Source organism: Saimiri boliviensis, chromosome 8 (assembly GCF_048565385.1).
Source record: "Saimiri boliviensis isolate mSaiBol1 chromosome 8, mSaiBol1.pri, whole genome shotgun sequence".
Lineage (NCBI taxonomy): Eukaryota > Metazoa > Chordata > Mammalia > Primates > Cebidae > Saimiri > Saimiri boliviensis.
The window spans coordinates 101334755-101352862 of record NC_133456.1 but is presented as its reverse complement, the minus strand read 5'-3'; the positions used below and the strand labels follow the sequence as shown (position 1 = coordinate 101352862).

The 18108-nt window shown below is 41.0% G+C and overlaps 1 long non-coding RNA gene across 1 annotated transcript in view; it reads right to left on the bottom strand.

The window, feature by feature from the left end:
* The window catches only part of LOC141585448 (uncharacterized), a 305674-nt gene extending 289852 nt beyond the window's left edge, over positions 1-15822 (bottom strand). The window contains exon 1 of the long non-coding RNA XR_012518923.1: positions 7462-15822. This is a non-coding gene — a long non-coding RNA (uncharacterized LOC141585448). The remainder of the gene's footprint in view (positions 1-7461) is intronic.
* Positions 15823-18108: the final 2286 nt, after the last annotated feature.

Genomic DNA, 18108 nt, shown 5'->3' with positions numbered 1-18108 from the left:
GCCTAAACAATTACAGCAGCCTTACATATAACAGCTAAAACTTGAAAAAATATCCAAATGTCCACTCCAGTGGGTGAATAAACTGTGGTAGATCCACATCATGAAATACTATTCAGCAATAAAAACAAATGAACTGGCTGAGTTCAATGGTTCATGTCTATAATCCAGCACTTTGGGAGGCCAAGGCAGGAGGATCACTTGAGCCCAGGAGTTTGAAGCTGCAGTGAACCATCACACCACTACACTCCAGCCTAGGTGACAGAGCAAGACCTAGACTCTAAACAAAAAGAAAGAAAGAAATGAACTATTGAAACATGCAACAATTTGGATGAAACTTGAGAGAATTATGCTTAGTGAAAAAGGCCAATGTCAATGTTTACTGACCATTCCATTTATATATCAGCATTGAAATGACAAAACTAGAGAAATGGAGAGGAGATGAATGGTTAAGGATGAAGGGAGGGCAGGAGAGAATTGGTGCGGCCATGGAGGGGCCACATGAGGGATTCTTGTGGTAATGAAAATGTTCTGTATCTTGTATTTTATCATAGTTTTACAAGATGTTCTCACTGGGGGAAACTGAATGGTACATACAATCTCTCTGCATTATTTCTTACAAATGAATGTAAATATATAATTATATCAAAATTTAAAGTTTAATACAAATAATTTTAAAACAAAGTTTATGTTCAAATCAATGGCTCTTTTCTGGGTTGCAGGTTTATCTATTGCAATATACCTAGCAAGCCTTCCTCATTCCAACATCTTCAAATATTCAGCTATATTCTCTTCCTTTCGATCATTTTAATTTTTGCATTTTATTCTTACTTTTACTTCAGTGCACAGTAATTTTAAAGGCTCTAACTTGATTTTTTTTTCAAGTGAGAAATAGTTTCCAAAACTAATTTTTGTTGATCAATCCATTTTCCACTGGTTTATTATTTCTTTATCAAATGCTAACTTCTGAAATACACTAAGAACAAATTTCTTAATCATTCTGTTTATTTTGCTAAATACACTCAGAATCTCTTTGACAATTTCAAAAAAGTATGGTCTTATTTAGAATCCATTAAATGTATAATTAATTATGGAAGGATTAACATATTTACAATATTTAATCTTTCCATTCAAGAATAGGATTCTCCATTCATTCCTATTCTTTTGTAACTCTCAGCAAGGTTTTATAATTTTCTTCTTATAGCTCCATTTATTTCTTGCTTGAATTATTCATAGTTTTGATTGATCTTGTAGCTATAACCTTTGTTTCCATGCAAAGGAGATAGATATCCAGTTTCCTAGTTTTAACATATTTTGTTTTTCTTAAACATGGACTAAACAATGGAGGAGGAAGAAAGGGGTCTCTCTGCCTACATGTAAGCAATCATTTTTAGAGAGCTGATTGTCATTTTTGTCAGTCTTGAACTACTAAGAAACCCCTCCCTGATACTAGCACTAATGCGATGGTCAGTCCTAATTTTGATTTTCTTCTTTCCTATGTCTTCAGAAGAACTCTGGTAAGAATTCGTGAGAGGCAACATGGGCACTCACCAAATGTCATTGTGAACTAAATTTTTTGTTCTTCCATTCTGAGCACAAAGTTTTCAAACAGGTCCCAGCCCCCAAAGAGTACTTTTATACTATGTGTATTTTAGCTATATCATTCATCATGATATCTTGGCATGTCAGACCTTGCCAAGTGTTTTCCTAAACCCAAGAAACACTAGATCTATGTCACTCCCAGTGATCTATCAACTCAGTAAAAAGGAGAAGAGGTTAGTTTGGCATGATTTGTCCTTAGTGACTCCATGTCTTCTAGCCATCAACACATTCCTTTCAAAGTACTCATAAGACATCTGCTAAAAATTCATTCTGTAATTTGACCAAACTTTGAACAAATTTATTAGTCTGCAGTTTCTGGAGTCCACCCTTTTTCACAACTTGTGACATTTACTTGTCATCAATCTTCTGGTTCCTCTCTTGTTATACATGATTTTTTAAAGATTACCAGTGGCAACTCTGATTACATATCTAAATTCCTTCAGTACCCCGGGATGAAACTTGGCTGCACCAGAAGACATGACCTCATGACATGAATTAAGGTTAGCTCTCCTTTTCCAGTCATCCTGGGCTAGAATTTCTTTACTGTGTAGATTATTTCACTTTCCCAGAATCTGAGACTCTTGAGAGAACCAACGGTTGTGGGTGTTCTTGTCCTTACAGGGAAAATTGTTTCAAACCAGCACAGAAAGCAAATGAGTTCCTGATGTATGATCAGCAATGACAACCAGATACCTGGTGGCATATGTGTGTGTGTGTGTGTGTGTGTGTGTGTGCGCGCGCGTGTGCACGTGCACATGTGTGCATGTGTGATCTGGATGCTTTCCCTGTTTTCTCAATTTCAGACTTTGTTACATGCTTTCTCTTGTTGAACATCCCCAAGCACCATGCTTATTTTGAATAGCATGCCCATTCGGAATCTCCAGCTCATACTGCTGACACCTAGCTTGCCCCTAATGGTTGGATTGGATTGGAGTAACATTAAGACCTCAAGACACATGGCCCTGCCCTATTGTTTCCGGATGAATGGTCCCACCACCAGTTCTTGAGTCTCTGCCTCTCCACCTTCCAGCCTGGCCTGCCCTTACTCCCAGTACTGGTTCCACCATACTTCTCTCTGTGACTGTGCCGCAGGAGTTCACCCCGGGCTCCACTGGTATCACTATGAACCAGCACGCGCATGCACTGCAGCACAAACTGACTCCGGGGCCACAGCATCTGCTCTCCGGGGATATACTGAGTCCCATTACCCAGGTGCTTAAACCATACTGTATCCCATGCCACCTCCTCCTCGATCAGTTAGTTCTTACCAGAAGACCCTATATGGCTTATCTGTACCCATCATGAAGTGGACCTTGCCATGTGCAGATAATTAATAAATATTTATTGAAATGAATTAAGTAACAATACCTATCCACATTCACTTTGAAGGAGGCTTGGTAAGTTTCGTAAAGGCCCACTTGTATGAAGTTTTATACCCTTTCAAAGTCAATTCCATTCTTGCTGAAGCCTGGGGGATCCTTAACAGCTCCATTCCTGATCTATGCTGAGACAAACTCTTTCTCCTGACGCCTTCATACAACTGCACAAAACCCTTAAACTAAACGTAATTCAGACCTGGAACAGTCTCGCATCTTCTGAACCCATTGGCTTAGAGTATATTATCCTAGTGCCCAGCTCCTATCTGCCCCCCCAGGACATAATTCACTCATAGAAACCACACCACAGCTCAGGCAGGAGACCCCTGATACCATACAGGATATTCACCTGTCATGAATCTCAAAGAAAGACAAGAAGTAAATCAGCTTCTAGAATATGTGTGCAAACAGAAGCTGAGACATTCCTGTCCAACTCTGCAAGATTGCTAAGCTCTAATGCACAGGATACACCATTCATTCTAACATATACACTTCCCATGGGGACCAGAATACCCAGCAACTAATAAACATTTCCATCCACTCCCCCATCTCACTTGCAGTTCAGTCAAATGATTGTCAAGACATCAATAGGAAGTTCTGTATAAATACAGGCACCATGGCTAATCAGTAGGTTGTTCATTGTATCATTACTTGTCAACCACTGTCAATAAGGATTTGAGCCCTATAAAGGAGAATTAACTGGTTTCAAACTCAATTATTGTATTACCTCTACAGAATAAGAAACTCATTAAAGACAATTTCTGATCATTCTGATCATTCACATATTTGGATTTAGCATAATATACTGTAGCAAAAGGTATTCAGAAACAGTACTCAGCTGCCCTCTTGTGTCCCTTTCATATAATTAAATTTATTAATGTTTAACTACCAGTGATTCAATTAGCTATGCATTTTTAAAGGTCACTATACACCACTACTCTTCCCCTTCTGAAAGTAAAGTCCTAAATGATCATTTACAAAGTACGATATGTAGAAAGATACCAGCCCTCTCTACCAATGAAACTTACTGGCATAAACATCTACATATTGAAGAGGTAATATAATTTACTCTGTCCTCCAGGTTCTCTCCTTATCCAAATACCCAGATGTCTTAAAATGATTTTGTATCCTCTCATTATACTTAATACCTAATCAATATTTAATCCATTCTTAATGAGTATATGGATTTGTACTAATCCTTCACTACTTGCCAGTGACCCCACAGGAGATAAAATGGAAGCAAGTTCCTTCATAATTGCCAAGGGCATCCCTCACAAAGGGCCCCCTGTGGTCTCTGTTTGCCATTTATTAAGCATTTCTTTGAGCTAAGTACTGTGCTAAGTTCTTTACAAACAATATACAGCAACATGCATAAAGCAGAAAGCTTATCTTCATGTAAAAGAAGAAACCCAGTTATCAGAGTTAGATAACACCTTCCCAGAAGCCAAAGGATAATGATGGTCTCATTCTTCACACTGTAACTTGCCAAACCAAGGCCTGTTTGTTCTATTCTTCCGCACCCCTCTATGGTAATAAGCCACCATCCATGAGTTTGCAAACAGCTAGCAGCTCAGCATACTGGAAACTATCTTATTAAAGTGAAAGGAAGCTTAAACAATGAAGATAAGGTTAACGGATGTTCTGTTTCTTTACTAAACTGTTGTGTCTCCTTATTGAGTACTCTATAGTTCCAGTTCTGTTATCACACTTCTCTGAATTATGGTAGAGTAAGTATAAAAAATTGAAAACAAGTCATATTGGTTTGGAGCAAGTAAGAACTGTACTTTCGCTAAATCAGCACTGGTTTGGTGGCTACACCCAATAACTGGATAGAAAGAGGATCCAGTAGTGACACAAGATGAACCAATTGTGTAGCCTCAGTCTCTCGTCTCCTGGGAGGTGGAGCCCCTGGAAGAACTTACTGCAAAGATAAAAATAAGGTACAATGCACAAAATACAAGCTGAGCTGTGACATCCTGTGACCACAGCCAGACATCATGGGAGTGGAAAGGGAGTTTGAGGGTGCCTTGAAGGTGGGAGCAGGGTGGGAGACATAGAGTAAGGAGGGGCTGTGTTTCTTATTGCATTCATGCACACACTGGCGGTGGGCTCCCTCCAGAGTTGGCACAAAGCAAGTGGATCCTGCAACATTGACTCCAACTCCACAGAAAAGGGAGAGATGTCTGCAGATGGGATGTGTGGAAGATGGTCCTTCTGGAGACTGTAACATAACAATGGTGATATGGGGCATGCAATAGTGGATTGTGCAGCTCAAGATCATTGCCAAGGGTTGGGGTCAGAGAAGAGACACAGGAGCACAGTCTAGCTCTGTAGATGAGCTTCCTGAGGCAGGGCAGGGCAACTGGAAAGACTTGAGAGTCAAAACTCTAAGTCCAGGCTCTGGTTCTAGCTCTGTAATCAACTCGCTCTGTGACCTTGGGCCAATAGCCTCACCTTTCTGGTTCTGTTTCCTCATCTTTCAAATGTCTTCCTTGGGCACTCAGATAATTCCTCCATTCCTAATGCTCCCTTCACTCAATCCCTTCTAAGGTAGCCTGGTTGTGTCTGGCCACCCACAAGTAGTAATTTGCTGATGATTGATTGATTGATTTTGGAGAGACGAGGTCTTACACTGTTTCCCAGGCTGAGTGCAGTGGAGCAATCTCAGCTCACTGCAACCTCTGTCTCCTGTTCTTAGCCATTCTTGTGCCTCAGCCTCCTGAGTAGCTGGGATAACAGTCATGTGCCACTATGCCCAGCTAATTTTTTTGTATTTTTAGTAAAGATGAGGTTTCTCCATGTTGCCTGGGCTAGTCTCAAACTCCTGGCCTGCCTCAGCCTCCCAAAGTGCCAGGAGCCACTGTGCCCAGCCTGATTTTTTTCATTCCTGTTGTGAAAGTTGTCAGGATCAACCTGAAATCACTGATGTGAAGGAAACCCTGACAAATAGAGCTGAGGAAGGATATGAAGAGAGAGATCTCATGTTTGCATGCCTGATAATGAAAAAGACTACCAAAACCACAACTTTGCACAAAGGCCATTGCAACATCGCACAAAAAATACTTCTGCAAGAACAAGTATCAAGCAACTGATGACCTTGGGCTGGCACCACCCTTGTTTTTGATCTAAGTAGCCAAGGATCATTATTTCAAAATAACTATGTAGTCCTCCTCATTTCTGCCTTGAAAAACCTTTTTCTTCCCTTCCCAAATATGCATAGAGTTTACTATAGCATATGGATTCCCATTATAGTACTCTATTGCCCAGTAACATCTTTTTCTTTTGAAGAGATTCTCTGTCCATTGTTTTGGTTGATATTGTTATGGGATAAACCGTGCACCCCCTAAAAGTTCATATGTTGAAGCTCTAGACCCCCGTCTTCAGAATATGACTGTATTTGGAGAGAGGTCTTTAAAGAGATGATTAAGGTAAAATGAGGTTGCAAGTATGGATCGTAGTCCATTTTGACCGATACCCTTATATGAAATTAGGACACAGGTACAGAGAGAAGGCCATGTGAAGACACAGGGAGAAGACAGTGATTTTTGAGCCAAGGCGAGAGGCCTCTGACATACCCAATACAGCTGCTGCCTGGATCTTGGACTTTCAGCCTCTAGAAAAAAAATACATTTCCATTCTCGTCTGTACTCAGTTCCCCTCTGGGTTTTCCGTTCTATGTTCTCCCATTTAGCAACCTTAAACACTTGTAGGCAAAGTCCCCATTGCACCCTCTCCCATTTACATAAGTTTCTCAGACTTAAAAAAAAAAATTGACAAATGGTTGAGGCATCCGAGAATCCTAAAATCAAGAAATGTACCCCAACTTGTACACCTTCATGAATTTACAGCATTTTCCCAATACTTTCTAAATCAAGAAACCCTAAGCTACAAAACAGAGGGCAGCATTATTTTGGAGACATCACTAAACTGCAAAGGCATGAAAAGACAAATAAGGACGATGTGCAGAGATTCTACTTCCTGATCCTGAGACAATTATTATTAATATTAAGTAATGAAGCCAGGTGTGGTGGGTCACGCCTGTAATCCCAGCACTTTGGGAGGCCGAGGCAGGTGGATCATGAGGTCATGAGATCAAGACCATCCTGGCCATCATGGTGAAACCCTGTCTCTACCAAAAATACAAAAATTAGCTGGACGTGGTGGCATGTGTCTGTAGTCCCAGCCACTCAGGAGGTCGAGGCAGGAGAATCGCTTGAACCTGGAAGGCGGAGGCAGCAGTGAGCCAAGATCACGCCACTGCACGCCAGCTTGGCGACAGAGCAAGACTCCCTCTCAAAAATAATAAGTAATGAATAATAACTTCCTGATCCTGAAATAATTTTGAAAGACAGATTTCCTCTTGAAGCTAAAACTTTGAATTTTTCACCAAAGTGAGACATTGGGAATTTCAGGTCTGCCTTGGCTGCATGTGTTTTCTTCCTTCTCTTCTCTCCAAGATGATCCTGTCCCACAGATGATCACTTACCTGTCAGGGTCACCTTCAGCACTAGGACTTCTTACTTGCTGCTAAGCCCCGTCCTCCCCAGTGGATCATAATCTAGCTCCTTGATCTGTGCATGAATATAATTAAATTGACTCTGTCAAATTCTTAAAGGTTATATATATTATGAAACTACTATTGAAGCATCTCAATGACAATCAAGTAACTTATATCAAGACCAGAAGCCACGTTTGAAGCTCTGAAAATGTTTTAGTGTTTTCTAAACATGAAACTTTTGAATGATCCTAAGAGGCTGCACTATATAATTATAGTTCTCATACCATAAAAATCTTTTCTTTGCCAGTTTTGAAAATAAATCATCCCCAGGGACCATTCCTACCCAACCTCCATGTCTTTCTAGGGCATAAATCACAGAAGATGGAAAAAAAACCCTGGGCCTGCTTCTTGTTTTTCCAGCTAGAGGATGGTTGCAGGCAAGAGCCACACTCAACTGCTAGAGCTGTGGCCCAGATACTCCTGGAAGGAGGGAGCACTGGCAGGTGAAATGCACAAAATAAGTTCATCCTGCAAGATTTGCAGGCTCCTTTTCTCCCATTCCTACTGAGATGAACATGAACAATGGGAACATAATTTGCAAACAAATCCTGAGTTACAATATAAGTATGACACTATAGTTAGATCAAAAGAGCTACCCTTTCTAAATTTTTACAAAAATTAACATACCAAATAAGATGTAAAGGACCAGAAAGCATTTTATGTAGCACTGTTTTGGAAGTCAAAAAATTTCTTTTGAAAGAAAGAATTACATGTAACCAGGAAATGTTTGTAAATATCAATGAGTGTTCTCAAAACAAGCATTTTGTTAGGCATTGATTATGGGAATCAAATATGTCCAAAATATTCCCAATTGCTTATTTAAATGGCCCAAGATAAAGCAGGGGTCCCCAAACTTTTTACACAGGGGGCCAGTTCACTGTCCCTCAGACCATTGGAGGGCTGGACTATGCAAGGTGTGACACCCTTCACAGCCAGCGCTGCTGCCTCCACTATCCCAGACAGCGGTATACAGTGTCCAGACCCAGCACCGCCTCCAGTGCTGTATACAGGGATGGCGGTGACCAGCCTGTGACACTGTGTATACAGCGTCCTGGACATCTGCAGCAGCGGTGGGCCTCTTCTGTGGGAAGCCCACTGCTCCATGTTTCCCCTATTATAAGACACTTCCTAAAAATAAGACAGCCCCCGCCTTTTGAGGTAAAATTAATATAAGACAGGGTCTTATAATAGGGGAAACAGGGTGTGCAGTAATGTGGGGGGAGACTTTTGGGCAAAGGGAGGTTATAGGGGCCATTGTGTTGTTGTACATTTGGGGGAGTATGGGGGCCATTGTACTGTGTAGTAATGGTTATAGTGCTTTGCCTTTCTTCCTACTTCTGCTGTTATTTCACACTGCTTCTGGTGATGTGGGGCGCTGCAGCCGCAGACTGGATGTGTGTCATGTGACACGCTTCCGGAGCCATGACTCGTGCGTCCTGCGTCACCGGAAGTAGTACTGTACTTGAGCGACGCTGCACTTTGCTGCGCCACCACATACAGTACTCCTCGCACTGACCACCAGTGAAAGAGGTGCCCCTGCCTGAAGTGCGGCGGGGGCTGGATAAATGGCCTCAGGGGGCCACAGGCAGCCCGTGGGCCTTAGTTTGGGGACCCCTGAGATAAAGTATGCAAGCTTACAGTTAGATTTTTAAAGGAAGCAGGTATTCAAAATTCTTGCTAGAATTCTATAAACAAAGCTATGATTTACCTCATAGCAAGGATGTATTCTAAATAATTAGAAACAACTTTCTTGCATTGCAAGTTATTTTTCTGTGCATTGCCCAGGTACCGTAGCATATTTAATTCATATCACGTATTAGATGGGAATGGCAAACCCTGAATCTGTAAAATCTAAAACGGGAAAGCATAGTATTTGTAATCAATAGTTCTGCTGCAGACTGTACCATAATAAACTCCAGTAAGGACACGCTGTCCCAAAATATTCAGGGAGGAAGTAAGGATATACAGGAAAGACTATGTAATAACCAATTATCAAAAAAAGGCAGTGAAGTGTTCCACATCTGTAATGCTTTGTTTATATAATTAACTCTTTGCAACCTGCTGAATCTTATTAAAGTCAAATAAGTCATAATTAGAATAAAAGGGTATGCTGACACATAAATTTGTGAATATGCATGCACTGACTTTTGTCCACAAGGAATTTAATGCAATTAAAAATAGAAAATCTAGGATTGCTACTGAAATTAAAATTTGGGCAAAGACTGGAGTATTTCTGTCACTAACTGCTGGTGGCTAATTTTCCCAGGTGTCTCATGCTTACCTGAACTTGAATGGCTCTCAGGGCTCAAATAGCAGTTCCTCAAAGAAGTCTTCCAGGCCCTCCCCACTAGTCGACAGCTCATGGGTCCCAGCTACAAGGACTCAGGGCACACTAGGCTTCCCTTTCATGCCGTCTCTTCAACTGTAATTAAGTAATTAATTGTGTAAGTATATAATTAGTTGTTTGATATCAGTCTTTCCCTATCAGCATGAAAGCTTTATGAAGAAAGTGCCTGTGCTCCATGCCTCGAATCAAGTAAATACTGAATAATTATACATCGAATGAATAAACTACAATTACTGTTTCTTCTGTTTTCATCAAGACCCGTCACTGAGCAAGCCTGGAAGAATTACGTACTTCTTAATAAAGCTCTGCTAAAACAACTCGGCTTTTTTCATTAGAGCCTATGACACTCTCTAAGGTGGTCTCAGCTATCCCGTTCTTCTTTGCCAAACATTCAAAAATCAATGAGAACATTGGCTAAACCCTCAAATCCTTTATTTGTACATATGTACTAGTAAAAGTGAAATTCATTTGATATTAGTTATTGAGGCCTTTCCAAGGGCCCAGGGAAACAACTTCTAACTACTGAAGTTATTTTTGATAGGGTACATAGATGATAACATGTCATAAAGCAAAACAGTAAACTTTTAAAAAACCCTGTGACATTTTAACATAATAATGTAATTGGCATTTCAATCACATTTGCTATTTAATGGTCTGGTTTGGGGGAGGGAGACATTGTTTAACTCTTCTGCTCACTCATAATATTTGTCCTTTGTCAAAATGTTACCTTTTTATTTAATCTGTCAAGCATGAAAACTATGAAGCCAGGAAGTGACACGTTTGTAACCCCAGCAGTTTGAGATGCTGTGGCAGGAGGATCACTTGAGTCCAGGAGCTCAAGACTGGCCCTGGCAACACAGTGAGACCCCATCTCTACAAAAACTAAAATTAACTAGGCACCGTGGTGTGTGCTTGTAGTCCCAGCTACTTGGGAGGCTAAGGTGAGAGAGGATTGCTTGAGCCTGATGGATTGAGGCTGTAGTGAGCCATAACTGCATCATTGCATTCCAGCTTGGGCAACAGAGCAAGACACTGTCAGAAAAATGTATAAGTAAATAATAACCCTATAATTTGCGCCAATGTATGTATTATGGTGGCTTTATTAGTCAGTCTCTGATTGCTTGCAAGCTATAGAAAGCCTCTCAAAGACACCTCCAGGAAACCTTACATGCAAACATGGAAAGGAGTAGAGAATTTGACCTTGCTGGGGGACCTAATGGCACACAGGACAGCAGAGGAGGTGGCCTCCTTGGTGGGTGAGCTTTGCATGCATGGGATGGAGAATGGATACTCCCTGGGGAGGAGCTGGTGCTCCCTCATAACGGGCTGCCATTAACAAGAATCCGTTTCTTTCATGGCCCCATGGCTCCTCCACTTCCAGCCATCTACTTCACTTTTACTCTGTCTATGCTAAATATCTTTTCCCTATTTCATAAGTTCTCTTACTCATACTTTCTGCTTACAGCTTAGGCTTCCTCCTGACTTCTTTCTCTACTTTTTTAAGTCATACAACCTGAAAGCCAACTTACTTTATCTCTTGAACTCAGGCCTCTTCAGGGAGATATGAGCAGGTTCAACCACCACAAACCCTGTTCGACAAAATCCTTGTGTTAGCCCTCCTGAATCACCTCAACCTACTCAGCTGGGACCAAGGAAGTGAGACCATGTAGACAGAGCATGGTTATCCACAAAAATTAATGAAAAGTTAGTTGGGACCACATAGCCTTAGTCTGTAACACTTTGGGAACAAAAGGCAAGAAGCATGGCTGTCATGGGTTAAGAATCAGAAACCAGTTCCCTCCAAGAGTGATCTGATGGTGGGGAGTTTCCACAATGGCCAAATAGCAACAGCTCCAGAGTGCAGCTCCCAGCAAGAACAATGCAGAGGGTGGGTGCCCACCACATTTCCAAACAAATCTTCACTGCCCACAGACCAGGAGATTCCCAGGCCGAAAAATGCCAAGAGTTTTCAGCAAAGCAGTTTCAGCCAGCGCTGGTTTGGCCCACAGAAACACACAAATCTGAGTGGCCATTTCAACTGGCACCTGGAATGCCTGGGAGACAGAGCTACCCATTCAACTAAAGGGAGGGGGCAGAGACAGGGAGCCAGGTGATCTGGCTCAGTGGGTACCATCCCCACAAAACAAGCAATCTGAAATGCTCTGGATTGAGTTTCATGGCAAGTGCAGCTGGACCCAGGATGGTCCAGCTCAGTGGGGGCAAAGGCAACCACCACTACCAAAGCAGTTCACATAGAAGCTTGGCAGAGCCTGCCACAGCTCAGCAACACCTCTGCTGGCAGACTGTGACTAGACTACTCTGTGTGGTGCAGGGCCTCTATGAAAAAAGGCAGCAACATGACAGAAACTTACAAATAAAGCTGACTTTCCTAGGACAAAGTAACTGGAAAAAGAGGCTGTTATGAGTTCCACCGCAGCAGACTTAAAAGTACCTGCCCAGCATCTCTGCACAGAACAATGGAGTTCCCAGCATAGCACTTCAGCTCCTATAAGGGACAGACTGTCTCCTCAAGCCGCTCCCCAACCCCCATATACCCAAAGAGACACCTCATAAAGGAGAGCCCAGGCCAACATCTGGCAGGTACCCTTCTGAGACGAAGATAACAGAAGAAGAAACTGGCAGTAACCCTTACTGTTCTGCAACCCCCACAGATGATGCCCAGGCAAACAGGGTCTGGACTGAACCTCCAGCAGTCCTGCAGTAGAGGGGCCTGACTGTCAGAAGGAAAACTAAGAAACAGAAAGAAATAATGTCATCAACAACAAAAACAACATCCACTCAGAGACCCCATCCAAAAGTCGCTAACTACAAAGACCACAGATAGATAAAGCCACTAATATGGGAAGAAACCAGTGCAAAAAGGATAAAAACACCAAAAACCAGAATGCCTCTCCTCTTCCAAAGGATCACAACTTCTTATCAGCTAGGGATCAAACATGGATGGAGAATGAATCTGATGAACTGACAGAAACAGGCTTCAGAAGGTGGGTAACAACAAACTTCTCAGAGCTAAAAGAACATGTGCTAACCCAATGCAAAAAAACTAAGAACAGAGAAAAAAGGTTAGATGAGATGCTAACTAGAATAAACAGCTTAGAGAAAAATATAATTGACTTAATGGAGCTGAAAAACACAACACGAGAACTTCGTGAAGCACACACAAGTTTCAACAGCCAAATCAACCAAGCAAAAGAAAGGATATCAGAGATTGAAGATCAACTCAATGAAATAAAATGAGAAGGCAAGAATAGTGAAAAGAAATGAACAAAGCCTCCAAGAAATATGGGATTATGTGAAAAGACCTAATCTACGTTTGATAGGTGGAATGTGACAGAGAGAATGAATCCAAGCTGGAAAACATCCTTCAGGATATTATCCAGGAGAACTTCCCCAACCTAGCAAGGCAGGCCAACACTCAAGTCCAGGAAATACAAAGAACACCACAGAGATATTCCTCAAGAAGAGCAACCCCAAGGCACATAATTGTCAGATTCACCAGGGTTGAAATGAAGGAAAAAATGCTAAGGGCAGCCAGAGAAAAAGGTCGGGTTACCCACAAAGGGCAGCCCATCAGACTAACAGCAGATATCTCCACAGAAACCCTACAAGCCAAAAGAGACTGGGGGCCAATATTCAACATCCTTAAAGAAAAGAACTTTCAACCTAGAATTTCACATCCAGCCAAACTAAGCTTCATAATTGAAGGAGAAAGAAAATCCTTATGGACAAGCAATTGCTGAGAGATTTCGTCACCACCAGGCCTGGCTTACAAGAGCTCCCGAAAGAAGCACTAAACAAGGAAATAAACAACCAGTATCAGCCACTCCAAAAATGTACCAAATGGTAAAGACCATAAACACAATGAAAAAAAGTGTCAACTAACAGGCAAAACACCCAGCTAGCATCAAAATGGCAGGATCAAACTCACACATAACAATACTATCCTTAAATGTAAATGGGCTAAATCAATCAAAAGACACAGACTGGCAAACTTATCCACCGACGGATAAGTCAAGACCCATAGGTGTGCTGTATACAGGAAACCCATCTTACATGCAAGGACACACATAGGCTCAAAATAAAGGGATGGAGGATGATTTATCAAGCAAACGGAGAGCAAAAAAAAGCAGGAGTTGCAATCCTAGTCTCTGATAAAATGGACTTTAAACCAACAAAGATCGAAAGAGACAAAGAAGGTCATTAAATAATGGTAAAAGGATCAATGCAACAAGAAGAGCTAACTATCCTAAATATATACACAACCAATACAGGAAAACTGAGGTACATAAAGCAAGTTCTTAATGACCTACAAAGAGACTTAGACTCCCACACAATAATGGTGGGAGACTTTAACACTCCACTGTCAATATTACACAGATCAACTAGACAGAAAATTAACAATGATATCCAGGACTTGAGCTCAGATCTGGACCAACTGGACCTAACAGACATCTACAGAACTCTCCACCCCAAATCCAAAGAATATACATTCTTCTCAGCACCGCATTGCACCTACTCTAAAATTGACCACATAATTAGAAGTAGATCACTCCTCAGCAAATGCAAAAGAATGGAAATCATAACAAACAGTCTCTCAGACCACAGGGCAATCAAATTAGAACTCAGAATTAAGAAACTAACTCAGAACCACACAGCTTCACGGAAACCAAACAACTGGCTCCTGAATGTCGACTGGATAAACAATGAAATGAAGGCAGAAATAAAGACGTTCTTTGAAGCCAACGAGAACGAAGACACAATGTACCAGAATCTCTGGGACACATTTAAAGCAGTGTCTAGAGGGAAATTTATAGCTACAAATGCTCACATGAGAAGTGAGGAAAGATCTAAAATTGACACCCTATCATCAAAATGGAAAGAGCTAGAGGAGCAAGATTTTAAAAACTCAAAGCTAGCAGAAGACAAGAAATAACTAAGATCAGAGCAGAACTGAAGGAGATAGAGACACAAAAACCTTTCCAAAAAATCAGTAAACCCAGGAGCTGGTATTTTGAAAAGATCAACAAAATCAAAATAGACAAAGCACTAGCCAGAAAAGGGAGAAAAATCAAATAGATCCAATAAAAAACAATAAAGGGTATTCTGATTCCAAAGAAATACAAACCAAAATCAGAGATTACTGCAAACAACTCTATGCACATAAACCAGTAAACCTGGAAGAAATGGATAAATTCCTGGACACTTGCACCTCCCTAGCCTAAACCAGGAAGAAGTTGAAACCTTGAATAGACCAGTAACAAGGGCTGAAGTTGAGGCAGCAATTAACAGCCTACCAACCAAAAAAAGTCCAGGTCCAGATGGGTTCAAAGCTGAATTCTACCAGATGTACAAAGAGGAACTGGTACCATTCCTTCTGAAACTACTCCAAAAAATACAAAAAGAGTGAATCCTTCCCAAATCATTTTATGAGACCAACATCATCCTGATACCAAAACCCGGCAGAGACTCAATAAAAAAAGAAAACTTCAGGCCAATATCCATGATGAACATAGATGCAAAAATCTTCAATAAAATACTGGCAAACCAATTGCAACAGCACATCAAAAAGCTTATCCATCACGATCAAGTAGGCTTCATTCCAGGGATGCAAGGCTTGTTCAACACACCCAAGTCTATAAACATAATCCACCACATGAACAGAACCAAAGACAAAAACCACATGATTATCTCAATAGATGCAGAGAAGGCCTTCCACAAAATTCAACAGCACTTTATACTAAAAACTCTCATTAAACTAAGCATCAAAGGAACATATCTCAAAAATAATAAAAGCTATTTATGACAAACCTACAGCCAATATCATACTGAAGGGGCAAAAACTGGAAGCATTCCTTTTGAAATCCAGCACTAGACAAGGATGCCCTCTCTTACCACTCCTATTCAATATAGCATTGGATATAGTATTGGATATTCAATATAGTGTTGGATAGGAGTGGTAAGAGAGGGCATCCTTGTCTCGCCAGAGCAATTAGACAAGAAAAAAAAAATTAAACGTATTCAATTACAAAAGAGGGAAGTTAAACTGTCTCTATTTGCAGATGACATGATTGTATATTTAGAAGACCCCATCATCTCAGCCTAAAATCTCCTTAAACTGATAAGCAACTTCAGTAAATTCTCAGGATACAAAATCAATGTGCAGAAACCACAAGCATTTCTCTTTTTTGTTTTGTTCTGTTTTGTTTTTTTGAGATGGAGTTTCGCTCTTGTTACCCAGGCTGGAGTACAATGGCGCAATCTCGGCTCACTGCAACCTCCACCTCCCAGGTTCAGGCAATTCTCCTGCCTCAGCCTCCTGAGTAGCTGGGATCACAGGCACACGCCACCATGCCCAGCTAATTTTTTGTATTTTTAGTAGAGACGGGGTTTCACCAGGTTGACCAGGATGGTCTCGATCTCTTGACCTCGTGATCCACCCGCCTCAGCCTCCCAAAGTGCTGGGATTACAGACTTGAGCCACCACGCCCAGCCAGTCACAAGCATTTCTATACACCAATAACAGACTAACAGAGAGCCAAATCATGAGTGAACTACCATTCACAATTGCTACCAAGAGAATAAAATACCTAGGAATACAACTAACAAAGGACATAAAGGGCCTCTTCAAGGAGAACTACAAACCACTGCTCAATGAAATAAGAGAGGAAACAAACAAATGGAGAAACATTCCATACTCATTGTTAAGAAGAATCAATATTGTGAAACTGGCCATACCACCCAAAGTAATTGATACATTCAATGCTATCCCCATGAAGCTACCAATGACCTTCTTCACAGAACTGGAAAAAAACACCCTAAACTTCATATGGAACCAAAAGAGAGCCTGCATAGCCAAGACAATCCTGAGCAAAAATTAAAAAGCTGAAGGCATCATGCTACCTGATTTCAAACTATATTACAAAGCTACAGTAATCAAAACAGCATGGTACATACCAAAACAGAGATATAGACTAAAAGAACAGAACAGAGGCCTTAGAGGCAATGCCACACATCTACAACCATCTGATCTTTGACAAACCTGACAAAAACAAGCAATGGGGAAAGGATTCCCTGTTTAATAAATGGTGTTGGGAAAACTGGCTAGCCATGTGCAGAAAGCAGAAACTGGACTCCTTTCTGACACCTTACACTAAAATTAACTCCAGATGGATTAAAGACTTAAACATAAGACCTAACATCATAAAAACCCTAGAAGAAAACCTAGGTAAAATCATTCAGAACATAGGCATAGGCAAGGACTCCATGAATAAAACACCAAAAGCATTGCCAACAAAAGCCAAAATAGACAAATGGGACCTAATTAAATTCCACAGCTTCTGTATAGTGAAAGAAACAATCATTAGAGTGAACCAGCAACCAACAGAATGGGAAAAAATTTTTGCAATCCACCCATCTGACAAAGGGCTAATATCCAGAATCTACAAAGAACTAAAACAGCTTAACAAGAAACAAATAAACAAACTCATTCAAAAGTGGGCAAGGAATATGAACACTTTTCAAAAGAAGACATATATGAGGTCAACAAACATATGAAATAATGCTCATCATCACTGATTATTAGAGAAATGCAAATCAAAACTACACTGAGATATCACCTCACGTCAGTTTGAATAGTGATCATCAAAAAATCTGGAGACAATAGCTTCCGGAGAAGATGTGGAGAAATAGGAACACGTTTACACTGTTGGAGGGAGTGTAAATTAGTTCAACCACTGTGGAAGACAGTGTGGTGATTCCTTAAGGACCTAGAAATAGAAATTCCATTTGACCCAGCAATCCCACTGCTGGGTATATATCCAAAGGATTACAAATCATTGTATTATAAAGACACATGGACACATATGTTCATAACGGCACTGTTTACAACAGCAAAGACCTGGAACCAACCCAAATGCCCATCGATGATAGACTGGACAAGGGAAATGTGGCACATATACACCATGGAATACTATGCAACCATAAAAAATGAGTTTGTGTCCTTTGTAGGGACATGGATGAATCTGGAAACCATAATTCTCAGCAAACTGACACAAGAACAGAAAATTAAACACTGCATATTCTCACTCACTCACAGGCAGATGATGAACCATGAGAACAGATAGACACAGAGAGGGGAGCACCACACACTGGGGTCTGTTGGGGAAGCCACGGGAGGGACAGCGTGGTGGTGTGGAGGTTGAGGAGGG